At 40.7% G+C, this 15706-nt stretch overlaps 1 pseudogene; it reads right to left on the bottom strand.

The window, feature by feature from the left end:
• Window positions 1-2820: 2820 nt before the first annotated feature.
• Window positions 2821-15706, bottom strand: part of LOC141126377 (posterior protein-like) — a 44837-nt pseudogene continuing 31951 nt past the window's right edge.

The raw sequence follows: 15706 nt of genomic DNA, 5'->3' as shown, positions 1-15706 counted from the left end.
CTTTGTGGTGGGGAAAGGCTGCATATATACAAACAGAGCTTGATTTGCTTGTGAACAATGTGAGTATAATTTTATTCATTTTTTACCTGATTAAACATTATCCCAATGTACTGCGCAATGAGGCATCTTTCCTTTTGTGTACATGGGATGTTATGTGTGTGGTGAATACCGCTGGAGCACTTTGGGGTTGAACCTTGGATAAGGAGAGTTATGTTTTATAGCACGCGATCAAAGTAGTTTGGTACCAAAGAGAGAAGGTGGAGGTAGTATAATTGTAATTTTTTTCGGAAGTGATTTCTTTTTTTTTTGTTAGTTTTATTTTTGTCTTAACCACTTGCCCACCACCCTATAGCACATTTACTGCTACAGGGTGGCCGTGCTGCGCATATGTGATCCTGCACTTCCGGGGGGGCGTGAGTGCGCACCGCCGGCAGATCACTCCCACTGTGAATCTACACAGCGGGAGCTTATCAGCAGGTCCAGCAGACCTGATGTCCGCCGGCACCCGCTGATCGTTCTCTACACAGACAGAACAGCACTTTGCCTATGTAAACGAGGCAGATTGCCGTTCTGTAAGTACAGAAGGCAAGGATTTCAATATTTTTTGCGTACAGTATCACACGACCGCGCAGTTGTAAGTGAAAGTAACGCAGTTCCGTTTCGCAAAAAATGGCCTGGTCATGGGAGGGGTAAATCTTCCTGAGATGAAGTGGTCTGATGTACCCTATAAATGTCAGGTGTAACATTACCAGTGTGAGTACTCGCACTGGTCGCAATCGCTCGTGACAGAGTGAGAACTGGGATCTATGCGTGTAAACACACAGATCCCGGTTCTCTTAGGGGAGAGGAGACAGATTGTGTGTTCATACTAAGTATGAACACCGATCTCTCTCTCCCTCTTCCCCTAGTCAGTCCCATCCCTACAGTTAGAACACACCTAGGGAACACAGTTGATCGCGCCCTAGTGTTAACCCCTTGATCGCCCCCTAGTGTCAACCCCTTCCCTGCCAGTGACATTTATACAGTAATCAGTGCATTTTTATAGCACTGAGCGCTGTATAATTGTCAAAGGTCCTAAAAATGTGTCAAAAGTGTCCAATTTGACTGCCACAAAATATCGCAGTCCCGATAAAAATCGCAGATCGACACCATTGCTAGTAAAAAAAAAATAATTAAAAAAATGCCATTTATCTATCCCTTATTTTGTAGACGCTATAACTTTTGCGCAAACCAATCAATATATGCTTATTGTGATTTTTTTTTACCAAAAATATGTAGAAGAATACATATCGACCTAAGCTGAGGAAAAAATTATTTTTTTTGAAAAAAAAGTGGGAAATTTATTATAGCAAAAAGTAAAAGATATTGTGTTTTTTTTCAAAATTGTTGCTTTTCTTTTGTTTATAGCGCAAAAAATAAAAACTGCAGAGGTGATCAAATACCACCAAAAGAAAGCTCTATTTGTGGGACATCAATTTTGTTTGGATACAGCGTCGCACGACCGCGCAGTTGTCAGTTAATGCAACGCAGTGCCGTATCGCAAAAAATGACCTGATCATTGAGCAGCCAAATTTTCTGGGGCTGAAGTGTTTAACGAAGCAAAAGCTAACCTGGATCATGCTCCAGGAACAAATGGTTAGTGTTCTCCGGGACAAACAACCCTTGTTTGAAAGGTATGATCCCCTTGGCTTTCTTACCTACAGGTAACGGATACTAGGGACCGACATTGGACCGGTGGTGGGGTGGATTCCTGGGTTGATAAGGTCCCACTTCTTTGTTCTTTTCTCTGGTTCTCTTCTTTTTCTTCCTTTTACTTGCTTTTTCTATCCCTCCCATGACAAGTTATCTTAAAGGATAGTATATTGATATATTTGACCTTTGTAATTATTTGTTGCTCCCAGAGTAAGATATATAAGTCTAGGGTTAGGCGTCATAGATGTTCCTATGCTCGTTCCATCATTATGGTCATAGTCTTCTCAGGTGGAAGGGTGGGTGGGTGTAGTTCTGCTTGACCCCTTCGCTAAGCTTACAATGTTGGCCTGAAGTAAGGCCCATCTGATGTTTGCTCTTTTCCTAACATATGGCTGAATCTGTATTGTTATATGAGACTTTTTATAGGTAACTGCATTGGTCATGTTCCTGATACCCCACAATGGACTTTTAATATGCTATTGTTACTATTTTCTTGTCAATTGATTTTGATGACGGTGTCATTCTGCAATTTCTTTTGCTTCATCATAACATTTTTTTTTTTTATTGTCATTTCAAAAACTGACTAAAAAGATTTAAACAGAAAATCTGTTCATTAACACATATAAACAACATGAGACAAGCACCATAGAACAATGACAAAGGACACTTAACTTTTGTTTTATTTGCATTTCAAAACATTGATGGATATTTCTCATGAGAAGAGTAAGTACTAATTCAAACCTTGAAAAACAATTCGTTAATGGCAAAAAAAAAACATCTGCATATCATCACAAGATGGTATTTGTAACTTTTAATCCTTCCATGGCTGACTATTGTTTAATTGTTTGCAAATAATTACTAGGTAATGAGCTTGTGGTACCATGTGATGCTTGATTATACATTTACATAAAATTAACTCCTGCTCAACTAGATTCGGCCAATATTGTTCTCACTTCAAAAGGACATGCTAACAAAACACCTATTTTGACTTCTTATAGCCTTCTTCCATGACCCATGAAAAAAAAACACAGACAATTATTACACATGATTAATGCATATAATTATTTTTCTTAATCCCTAAACCTTTCCAGTTATTAGTATTACTAGGGAAATAAATGCCCTATTCTCCTATACTAAGCAGGCAGAATTTGTAAATTTTGCCATATTACTTAGCAAAAATGGTAACGCAATTTGTGCCAAGCCGCATATAAGCCAAAAGGGCAGCTTAGAAAGGGAGGCAAACATTGGAATGTTCATCCCTCCTTGATGCTGGCTATTTTGAGGGTGTGGGCTATCTGTTACACTTATCTCTTCTTCAGAATTGTGTGCTATATCCTGGCTGTTATCTTTTACTGCAGGCCCTTGCACCCTGCTATTATTGTCCTGGGTGTGGGTTACCCCTGTATTTCTATAATCCCCTACACAAGACTAGCAATGTTAGGCGTTCTACAAAATCTTTGTCTGTGTCCTGGTCTAGCACATCTATACCATCTGAATTATTTCTGCCTTCCTGTACCTCTGCTTACTACTGATACATCTGCCTTTGACTTGTACCCACTAGCACTGGACTCTCGACAATAGTCCTGGAGAATATTGATAAAACATTGGTATGAACTGGCATTCCTAACCCAATCTCTAATTTAATTAATATTTATTGGCCACTGAGCCTATGAAACTTGCATCATCTACCAATAAGTCAGGACAGTTGTACACTTTCCTATACAATGCAAGACAATCACTACAGAACAATATTTGGTCATATCATCTACTAAATGTCATTTATTGTAAATCACTCATACCTCTATCACGCATGTCCAAAATACGCTGCAACTCTCTCATTCACTCATCGGCATCTGCTAAGTTATGATTAACCTGTGCAGATAACTGGACTGCCAGAAGACCTGGTAGCCAGGCTTTTAAAAAAGGGTATGCATCCTCATTATTCAAATGGTATCTAAGCACTAGAGCCTCAAATTTATTGAACAGACTTACTGGTGAATCCAGAGTATTAAATTCACCAGGAATCTATTAAGTCTATCCTGGATTGTAATCAAACTGGCAGTTCGATTCAAAGCCCTATGTGAAATAGCTGACTGTACTTCATTCTGGGCATTCCCCTCATTGACTATGCAAACATTAGCCAATTGACATTTTTTGTGTTCCTTGAGAAATACTATACATTGCTCTTTAGTAAGAAGCTTGGAGTTTTCATCTGCGAGCTTTCTCTGTCAAGACATAACCAACTCTTCCACCTCAGATAACTTTATTTGCAATGACTCCATAAGCGTGGTCTCCATTTCACAGTCCGCACTGCATCTCTGAAGTTGTTCCTGTAGCTCACATTTTCTTTTTAACAAATTGCTTGCTGTAGCCCACAATTCATCAATTTCGATACTGGAGGCTGTCACAACCTTTAGAAGGTTTTCATTCATTTTCTCAATGTCCTCTCTGGGATGACTTCTTTTCTCCCCGCTGCTCCCCCTTTTGCTCAGATATATCTTTAATTCAAAGCAAAACTGCAATTTCATTTGCTAATCTCGCTTTATTCACTTTATTTGTTATCTGGTTTCTCAATAATGTGCTATTATGTTGCTGACACTGAGACATAAGTGCATTACACTGGCTTTTAAGAGGTTCATCTGCACATGAATGATAACTGGCAGAGGCATATTTTTAAAATATGTATACACAAGTTCTATTTCACAACTATACAATTCACACAATTCACAACTCTGATGTTCCTATACTGCACTGAGCAACAAACAAAACTCAATTGCCTCTTACAACAGCTCACACAAGTCAAATAACAAGCAAGCAAAAAAAAAGCAAATCACTCTTCTAGCATTCAATATCCTTCAATCATTAACACTTTTACTTGAAATCACGCAAAACAATTAAAACGTTTGCATATTCATAGAAAGGTTTCACCATGCTTCCAGCATTTCCAGTTTCTGCAATATCCAAGATCCAGCTGACTTTACAATCAGAACTTCAGAGTAAGCCTTGCCTGTCCTTCTGGAACCACAAATCAAAGCAATTCTCTCCTGTAGGTTCTATGTGGCTTTTAGGATGTCCACATGCTTTCTGGGGTGCCAAATTTAAAATGTGCTCTGCGTGGGGTGTCTTGATTCCAAAGAAGGCCGGCTAAATCTTAAAATAAGGGCTTGGGTTTATTTGCAAATAGGGATATACCTACATTGCAATTAGAAACAAATAACAACATGGGGACAAGGTGCTTCGGGGTGGAGGGGCCCTCCACCCCAAAGCACCTAGCCTCCATGTTCATGGGGACAAGGCCTCTCCCCTACAACCCTGGGCGGTGGTTGAGGAGGTCTGCGGAACTCCGACCCTCCAGATCCTGCCCCGCTATGTGAATGAGTAATGTCAAAAAGAAATACAAAAAACACATCATTTTTTACAATTCATTAACCACTTCAGCCCCAGAAGGTTTTACCCCCTTCCTGACCAGAGCACTTTTTACAGTTTGGCACTGCGTTGCTTCAACTGCTAATTGCACGGCCATGCAATGCTGTACCTAATCGAAATTTGCGTCCTTTTTTTTCCCACAAATAGAGCTTTCTTTAGATGGTATTTGATCACCTCTGCGGTTTTTATTTTTTGCACTATAAACGGAAAATTTAAAAAAAAAATGATATTTTCTACTTTTTGTTATATACAAAAACCAATAAACTCAATTTTAGTCATACATTTAGGCCAGAATATATTCAGCCACATGTCTTTGGTAAAAAAAAGTCAATAAGCGTATATTTATTAGTTTACGCAAAAGTTATAGCGTCTACAAACTAGGGTACATTTTGTGGAAGTTTAGTTTATGACTACCTCTCATTTCTCATATCTCATTTCTTGAGGTGCTAAAATGGCAGGGCAGTACAACCCCCCTCCCTCCAAATGACCCCATTTTGGAAAGTAGACACCCCAAGGAAATTGCTGAGAGGCATGTTGAGCCCATTGAATATTTAAGTTTTTTGTCCCAAGTGATTGAATAATGACAAAAAAAAAAAATTTTACAAAAAGTTGTCACTAAATGATATATTGCTCACACATGCCATGGTTATATGTGGAATTGCACCCCAAAGTACATTTTGCTGCTTCTCCTGAGTACGGGGATACCACGTGTGGGACTTTTTGGGAGCCTAGCCACATACGGGGCCCCCGAAAACCAATCAAGGCCTACAGGATTTCTAAGGGCATAAATTTTTTATTTCACTTCTCGCTACCTATCACAGTTTTGAAGGCCATAAAATGCCCAGATGGCACAACCCCCCCCCAAATGACCCCATTTTGGAAAGTAGACACCCCAAGCTTTTTTTTGCTGAGAGGCATGTTGAGTCCATGGAATATTTTATATTTTGCCACAAGTTGCGGGAAAATGACAAACTTTTTTTTTTTTTTGCACAAAGTTGTCACTAAATGATATATTGCTCAAACATGCCATGGGCATATGTGAAATTACACCCCAAAATACATTCTGCTGCTTCTCCTGAGTACGGGGATACAACATGTGTGGGCCTTTTTGGGAGCCTAGCTGCGTACAGGACCCCGAAAACCAATCACCGCCTTCAGGATTTCTAAGGGTGTAAATTTTTGATTTCACTCCTCACTACCTGTCACAGTTTTGAAGGCCATAAAATGCCAAGATGGCACAAAACTCCTCAAAATGACCCCATTTTGGAAAGTAGACACCCCAAGCTATTTGCTGAGAGGCATGGTGAGTATTTTGCAGCTCTCATTTGTTTTTAAAAATGAAGAAAGAAAAGAAAAATTTATTTTTTTTATTTTTTTAAAAAAACGAGGTCTGCAAAATACTCATTTGGGGGGGGGGGGGGGGGGGGGGTTGTGCCATCTGGGCATTCCATGGCCTCCGAAGCTGTGATAGGCAGTGAGGAGTGAAATCAAAAATGGACACCCTTAGAAACTCTGAAGGTGGTGCTTGGTTTTCGGGGTCCCGTACGCGGCTAGGCTCCCAAAAAGTCTCACACATGTGGTATCCCTGTACTCAGGAGAAGCAACAGAATGTATTTTGGGGTGTAATTTCACATATGCCCATGGCATGTTTGAGCAATATATCATTTAGTGACAACTTTGTGCAAAAAAAAAAAAAATTTTCCCACAACTTGTGTCACAATATAAAATATTCAGTTTTATATATTCCATTTTCAAAAACAAATGAGAGCTGCAAAATACTCACCATGCCTCTCAGAAAATAGCTTGGGGTGTCTACTTTCCAAAATTGGGTCATTTGGGGGGGGGTTTGAACTGTCCTGGCATTTTATGCACAACATTTAGAAGCTTATGTCACACATCACCCACTCTTCTAACCACTTTAAGACAAAGCCCTTTCTGACACTTTTTGTTTACATGAAAAAAAAATTTTTTTGCAAGAAAATTGCTTTGAACCCCCAAACATTATATATTTTTTTAAAGCAAAGGCCCTACAGATTAAAATGGTGGGTGTTTCATTTTTTTTTCCACACAGTATTTGCGCAGCAATTTTTCAAACGTATTTTTTTGGGAAAAAACACACTTTTTTAATTTTAATACACTAAAACACACTATATTGGCCAAATGTTTGATGAAATAAAAAAGATGATCTTAGGCCGAGTACATGGATACCAAACACGACATGCTTCAAAATTGCTCACAAATGTGCAGTGGCGACAAACTACATACATTTTTTAAAGCCTTTAAAAGCCTTTACAGGTTACCACTTTAGATTTACAGAGGAGGTCTACTGCTAAAATTACCCTCGATCTGACCTTCACAGTGATACAAAACATGCATGGTGCAATTGCTGTTTACATTTGACGCCAGGCTGACGCTTGCGGTCGCCTTTGCTCCAGAGCAAGGGGGGACAGGGGTGCTTTTTTTATTTATTTATTTATTTTTCTACTATTTTATATTATTTTTAAACTGTTCCTTTCATTTTTTTAAATTAATTTTATTGTTATCTCAGGGAATGTAAATATCCCCTATGATAGCAATAGGTAGTGACAGGTACTCTTTTTAAAAAAAAATTGGGGTCTATTAGACCCTAGATCTCTCCTCTGCCCTCAACGCATCTGACCACACCAAGATCGATGTGATAAAATGCTTTCCCAATTTTCCAATGGCGCTGTTTACATCCGGCGAAATCGAAGTCATGAAATGCTTGTAGCTTCCGGTTTCTTAGGCCATAGAGATGATTGGAGCCATTCTGGTCTCTGATCAGCTCTATGGTCAGCTGGCCGAATCACCGGCTGCATTTTCGGGTTCCCTGTTGGGACAGGAGAGCCAGAGAAAAACATGGAAGACGGTGGTGGGGGGGGACATTTCCTCCCACTGCTTGTAAAAGCAGTCTAGAGGCTAATTAGCCGCTAGGATTGCTTTTACATGAAAGCCAACCGCTGGCTGAAAAGAATGATACCAAGATGATACCTAAACCTACAGACATCATTCTGGTATAACCACTCAAAGTCCAGCAACATAGCAGTACGATGCTGGTCCTTGTTGGGCATATATTGTAATCTTTTTTTTCATGCAGCCTGTGGGCTGAATGAAAAAAAGAGATTGATCGGTGAGTATACCCACCATTAGAATGCCTCCCTTCATCCACCCACTTCTAATGATGGGTATACATGCACCATTTATATATGCCGAAGCATGGGGGCATCTGCCCCAAAAGTTAGGAGCAAATCGCTCCTCCGCCCCTGCTACCCCCATGCTTCGGCATATATGCTCTTTTTTTTTTTAACTGTGGTGGTGAAATCACCTCCTACAGCGCTGGAGTCACGGCTTTATGTATCGTGGGAGCAAACGCTGTTGCTGTCAAGATAAATAAATCCGTGCTGCAACTGAATGGCGTACCTGCTAAGCAAATGATGGTTAACAATAAAACAAAGTAACATTACAGTAAGACATACCATACCTGCAAAGCAAATACAAAAAAATAGTAAAAATTAAAACATTTTTTAACGCAACCTGTGCCTAAAATATATATATGTCGAAGCATGGGGGCATCCACCCGCAAAAGGTAGAAGCAAATCGCTCCTCCGCTCCTGCTGCCCCCATGCTATTGTGGGAGCAAACGCTGTTGCTGTCAAGATAAATAAATCCGCGCTGCAGATGAATGGCATACCTGAAAACAAAAAAACGGTTAACAATAAAACACAGTAAACAGTAAAGTATAAAAAAATTACATACCTGAAAAGCAAACATGATAAAACATAATAGCAATAAAACATTGCAGAATAGAATACAGTAAAAAAAGAAAACCATCAAACCGAAAAGTCCTTGTGTCTTATCCCTCTTATAGGTATTTACAGGTGCAACAAAGCCTTATGCAAGACCTGTGCCATCGTGAGTCATGGCCAACGTAGCTTCCAACATAAAGATAAGAGCTATCAGGTAGAGGGATTTTATAACTGTTCCACCGATTACGTAGTTTACTGTTTAACATGTCCATGTAAATTATTATACGTTGGTCGCACAATTTGTCCATTGCGACAACGCTTTGGTAAACATCGTCGATTCATAGAAAAAGGCTGCGATGAACATATCGTTCCTCGTCACTTTCTGAAGCACCATAACCAATCCACTGTAGGCCTACAAGTGTGGGTGATAGAATCAATACCACGTAAATTATCCAAAGCTGAACGTTTTTCCAAATTGTGAGAACGCGAAATGTTTTGGATATACAACTTAGACACTTTGGCGCCCAACGGGTTGAATGAAGAAATATAGGTTAATACCATCATATATGAAATAAATGGCTTAATATTGTATAAAAAGCCTTCAGTAATGATGATTCTCGTGAGACGAATTTTGGAATTATTTCTGCTTGAGTCAGCTTAAATCAAAACCGTGTGTTTTATTGTACATACATAAACTTGGAAAATACTTACAAAAATAGTACATTCATATTCAGAATTAGTGTTGTTTCATATATGCAAAAAATGTTCAAAATATATAGTTCATTTGTTTCAAAGATCTGAAAGTCTTTAGACATGTGCTTTCCTTTGTCATGGCCTAGTAAAAAATGGCCGATTAACTTCTTGTGTCCTGGCTTGAATAGGTGTATGTAGCTTGGAGCAGGAGATGTTTGCAAAGAGACAGGATGCTGTTTATCCTTTGAATATATGAACTCAGTCTTTCAAATTCGCGCCCAAACACAAATCCCTCCCATACACTCCCCTTTCTCCTCCTTCCAAAAAGTGGGGGCTAACAGAGAGCAACATCTGTTTTTAACTCAACCAAACCTTTTAAACATGAAACCAGATATATGTGAGAGGCTATCAGACTAAACATCAGACCTCTTAAAACATAAACGCATAAATCAAACAGAGTATCGGTTACATAGGAAGATTTTCAACCCATACATATATTATTTACAAAATCCATCAAATTCTGACAGGGTCTTGACCTGCATTTTCAGTCAATGAATGGCCATGTGAATATCATTAGCTCAAAGTCCTATCATTCACACAAATATGGAAAATGCATATCCTTATTAATAAAGCCAATTAAAATTTAGATATTAAGAATATAACAATATAGTATCTGATTACTGAGTACTGCCTTGCGTCCCACTGTTTCCTTCCCCTTTTCTCCCCTCCCCTCCCCCCCCCCCTGTTGTTTTTTTTTCCCTCCTTTTTTTTTCTCTTTTCTTTTCTCTCTCCCCCCCCCCCCCCCCCACCCCTTCACTTCTCATTTTCTTCCCCTATCATTTTCATCCTTTTTTTCCCCCTCTGTTTTTTTTCCCTCCTTTCCCTTTCCCCCCCTTCCCCTCCCCCCCCCCCCCCTTCTTGCCTTTACCCTCTCTTTATCTCCTCCTTTTCCCTTTCCCATACATATAATTATAAAAATCCCCTGTATAGATTCTTCGTATGCTATATACTGTCTTTTTGGTGCAGCGGTTTTGCATTTTTAGCAATTTTATACTTTATACTATCACATATTTCCCCCTTCTGTACATCATCTCACGCACCATGAAAAAAGACGTGATATCTCATGTGTCACTGAGCCCATATATAGAAGCCGCTGACACACGGGAGGTCATTGAAAGAATATTTTTATTTTATATTTAATTCCAATAGCAGCAAGATATAATAACCCAATCTTGAGTACATACAGCTGTGCCTTTTAATTATCAGCTTATAAAATGTAACTATCATTACTTGAGCTTTTTATACCTACCTTTTGCCCATATATATATATTATACCTTATATAGAGAACTCCTTGTCTGATATATAATAATTTGTTGATAATCATTTTCTTTTGGTTTCTTATTGTTTTTAAGATTTTTTAGATATCCCTGATATGTTTTAAATGTTTGTGATAGTAGACTCGTTTGTTGTTAGTTACATTCATGCTCCTCTCCTATCCAGCTGGAGTGTTTTTAGTCCTTAATGCAGAGCTATTTAAGTCCTCGTCTTTCCCGTCCTTCCTACACTTGATAAAGGAGCGCGCATGCCCATTGTGAGCTTCGCGCATGCTCTGAAACGCGTCGTGTGTTCCCTTCCATCTCAGCCATTCTGGTGACGTCACACGTCCACAAGCGCCTTGCCAGAACACGGAAGCTTCCATCCAGCTTAGCAGCTCAGCGGCTTGTCACTCCGAGCGGAGGTCCGCGGCTATCCCCTCTGAGCCATACCACATCCTTCTGCTAATGGACGCAGGACTGACCTAGGATGATCCCTTCACTGGAGCTGAATTTTATTTACTTTACTGTAAGTGTGAATACGTGCTTATTGTTTTACATTAAATGCTTGCACTCAGAGGCGCTTTCCTTCTCTTGTTTTTCTACTGAATCTGACAGATGAGTGACTTCCTCTTCACTATCTGTCATGCTCAGAAACGTGTAGACCCCTTTACTACTGTAACTTCGATTTGTCATTTTGGGCTCTAAATTTAGTGGTACACTAGTGAGACTCACAGGTAAAAAAGCTCCTGACTGTTAGCGACTGTATCAAAATGCTACCAAAAAACTGTTAGCGATCGCAGGGATCGGGCCTGACTCTGCGAACGCTGCAGTTATGTGTTTAGTGTTTTGTAAGTTACAGTGATCGATCGATACTGCACTTGGGTGGGGTGGGCTGGGCGGAGGGGCAAAACGCAGGTGCTAGCAGGTATTTGGGCTGATCCCGCTAACACTGCGTTTTTTGAAAACCCTAAACTGCTGGAGACGCTAGTATAGATCTGATCAGATTTTGAGCCGTTCAGATACTATACCACTAAGGGAGGTGTATGGTGCGTGCGTGGGTGTTAGTGGTACTAGCACTAACCTGAGGTTGCCTGGGGCAACGCAGACCCTATCTGACCCTAAAACCTAACTTATACCACCCGCCGGGCGATCAGGGGGTTAAACCTGTATTAGGTAATAAACGGCGGATGCCCTGACACTAAAAGAAACAAACTAACCAGCGTCACCCATAACAGTTATACAGTGATCACTGGTGAAAGGGTTAACTAGGGGGCAATCAGGGGGTTAAAACCTTTACTAGGTAGTATATGGGGGTACCTGACGCTATAAAAAGCTGACGGCGAACCTAAATGCTTACCTGCCTAGCGTCACCTGTGACACTAATACAGCGATTAGAAAAACAATCGCTTAGTGACACTGGCGATGGGGGGTGATCAAGGGGTTAAACCTTTGTTAGGGGGGGTTAGGGGGGTATTGATGTCACTGTGACAGGGAGTGCAGGGGGGTGATTGGGGGGTGAAAAGTGTTCCTGTGTGTTCTACTGTACGTGTAATGTTTGGTGCAAACTTACTTGATGTCTTCTCTCCTCGGAAGCCGTAACGAAAAGGCTTCACGAGGAGCGATGACATCACTTCCTCCGCTTCTGTTTACAGTTCAGAAGCCGAGGAAGCCTGTCATTCGCCAGTAGCGATCATGAGGAGGTGGCCCCTCAGCACGGATCGCTCCTGGAGCTAATCCGATCGGACCCCCCGCCCACGGGCAGGCAGGGACATACAGGTAAGCCCTTATGCCTGCCCGTGCCATTGTACATCGGCGTGCGCCGGTCGGCAACTGGTTAATAAAAAGTAAAAAAAAAAATGTCCCCGGATGTAGATCTATAGTCAATTACGACGCCCGTGGGACCTGGGAAAAAATAGTTCTGCCTGTGACTAAGGCTCCTACCGTCTGCCTGCTCTGCCGTGTGACGGTTTTTAAATAGGTAAGGGGCGGTGCCACCTGGTGACGTCATCTGGTGGCACTGCACCTGTGACATCACTGAGCGTCAAGCATTTTTTCTGCCCAAACGCTGCTGCTCCTGGACGCACTGGCAGTGGGTTTTTTTCTGCCTCTGACAGCTTCTGCCTTTCAACGCTGCTAAAAGCCTATGTATGCATGGACACATAGGCTAACATGGAGAGGCAGGAAAAAAAAAACGCCCGTCAGGCGCCCCTAGATGCAGCTGTAAAAGCATCCAGTGTGCATGAGGTCTTAAGAACAAGTCTAGTTGAAAGTAAATAATTACTACTACTTAGGGTTTGATTGCACATGCAGAATTAAGGTAACGACACATGATATGAAGAAATTGTTCAATAAGTTTGTAACAGGTGGATATGTTTACCACACATATTACATTACGAATTTATGATGCAATATGATTGTACAGTAACATTTTAGATTAAAGGAGTTGTAAAGTCAGAAGCTTTTTTTAACTTAATGCATACTATGCATTAGGATAAAAAGCCTTCTGTGTGCAGCAGCTGCCCCAGCACCCCCTGATACTTACCTGAGCCCCACCTCTGTCCAGCGATGTCCACGAGTGTCTCGGCTGCCCGAGACCTTCCCTCCTGATTGGCTGAGACACAGCAGCAGCGCCATTGGCTCCCTGCGCTGTCAATCAAAATCAGTCAGCCAGACAGGAGAGAGGGGGCCGGGCCGCAGCATCGTATCTGAATGGACACAGTGAGCTGTGACTCGGCTTGGATGCCCCCATAGCAAGTTGCATTCTGTGGGGGCACTCAACAGGAGGGAGGGGCCAGGATCCCTGAAGAGGGACCCTGCTCTGTGCATAACCACTGCACAAAGCAGGTAAGTATAATATGTTTGTTATTTTCATTGAAAAAAAAAAAAAAAAACGAGACAATCACTTCAAGCAACAACTACGAAGCTCAAAGTTGTACATTACTGGATATAAAACAATATAGCTTAGCAAGTCCTTTAAACTGCATTTCTGTTAGAAAATCATTAGATTACACAATCGGATTGAATGTCTTTCCACAAACGGTTAGATATGGATTTGTAAGGTTTATATTTTAGTATCCTACTTTTTCGAATTCCTTTGTTTTCTAGCAGTTATTCAGTATATCTCCTTGTTTTCATGCCTGCAAGCCAATAATTTCTTCATACAGACTGCGTCTCATGAGGCATTATTCTTTCATAAAGCGACATGGAAGATAGAAACATAAGACTATCTTCACTCTGCATGGAAAAGTTGTTTGTTGGTCCTGAGTAAGAACCTGGCTAAAAACCAGGTGCTTATGTATGTCCACATGACAGACACCAGGAATTGCTTTGAAGTTACACTGCATCTCAGTGTTCTTAAAGAACACATGACAGTTTGTGTGTTGAATATTGCCTGTGGAACATTGCCAAAGAACTATTCTCTCGGATTCACCTACTGCTGAAGTTGTAGACACCTGTTTCTCTGTATATTCTGTGATTGTGCATAAGATACAGTTAGGCTGGTGATAGCGGCAGAAAAATATGTAAGGAAAGGTTATTGCATTCACTAGATATGGAATATCAGCAAATTAACAAATCTTAATATAGAAGGATCTTCACATAATCTAAGCCACAGGTGTCAAACACAAGGCCCACGGGCCGAATCCGGCCCTCCAGGCCATTTCATGTGGCCCTCAGGAGAGCTCCAGCCCTCCTCTGGTCCTCCTCCAGACCCCTACTTGCTTTCAATCAATGCATCCAGCTTCTTCCCAGCAGCATAAGGAAGGGGGTACACTGTGATGTTAGGGAGAGTAGGGGACTCAACATCTGATGGTGGGGTGGCTCTTGACATCTAATGTAAGAGGAGGGGATGAGCTGGACATCTAATCTTACAGATACAACCGGCCCTTTTGAGGACAATCATAATGCTGATGCGGTCCACGATGAAATTGAGTTTGACACCCCTGATCTAAGCAGTTTATTTAGATCATGTTAAACCAGATTTACAAGAGCTCTGAGTCATTGAACTTACCTTGTTCATAATATTACTCAATAAGGAAGCCGAAGCTGTGATCAGGGCGGGCTGAAAAAAAAGTTAAGTATACAGATATTTTTACATAGGGTTAGCAGGAGGGGGAAGGGGACAATTTTAAGAATAGTTTGGCAGGAATTCCACTTTAATGTTTATCTCTAGACCCAGTACTGCTAATGCATCCTTAAAGTATAAAATAAAACTGGATACTGTTTGGGTACTTTCACACTGCTCTGTAGCAAAATCGCTGTAAAACCACATATGCGTTTTCACCGCAATTTGTGTTTTAGATGTGTTTGCTGTGCGTTTCTGGTGTGTTTTTGGGTTGTCTGCACCTGTAAAAAATGGACATGTGACTCAAAAATGCCAAATCTGCATGTATTTTTTCCATGATTTTTGACACAATTTCCATTCATTTCCATGGAAAGCTGCATTTTTGGTGCGGTTTTCAAAACCTCACAAAAGATGGAGCATGCAGGAATTTTCAAAACGCACTGCACATGTAACGTAGTGGTGTAAAAAGTCTGATAGGATTTAAAGGGAAAATTTTTTCTTGCAAGGAAAAATGTATCAGTGTGAAAGGGCCCTTAGTCCTTTGATGTTCTATTGGCCAAATGTTAAAGCCACCTTCGTTTTCAACTGTATTCTCTATAAATTCAAACCAGCACTTATAGACAAACGTTACTCTCAAACTTGTGCATGAAGTGTTCCCTCAATGCATTCCTCATTAACCTTTATGCCCAATAAAGTATATGTATCCAAATTATGGGATGTTACATATAGTTACATAGTTTGTCTGGTTGAA

Source organism: Aquarana catesbeiana, linkage group LG01, assembly GCF_042186555.1.
Source record: "Aquarana catesbeiana isolate 2022-GZ linkage group LG01, ASM4218655v1, whole genome shotgun sequence".
NCBI classification, from domain to species: Eukaryota; Metazoa; Chordata; class Amphibia; order Anura; family Ranidae; genus Aquarana; species Aquarana catesbeiana.
The sequence above is the reverse complement of the archived record's forward strand: the minus strand, read 5'-3'. Positions and strand labels throughout refer to the sequence as shown.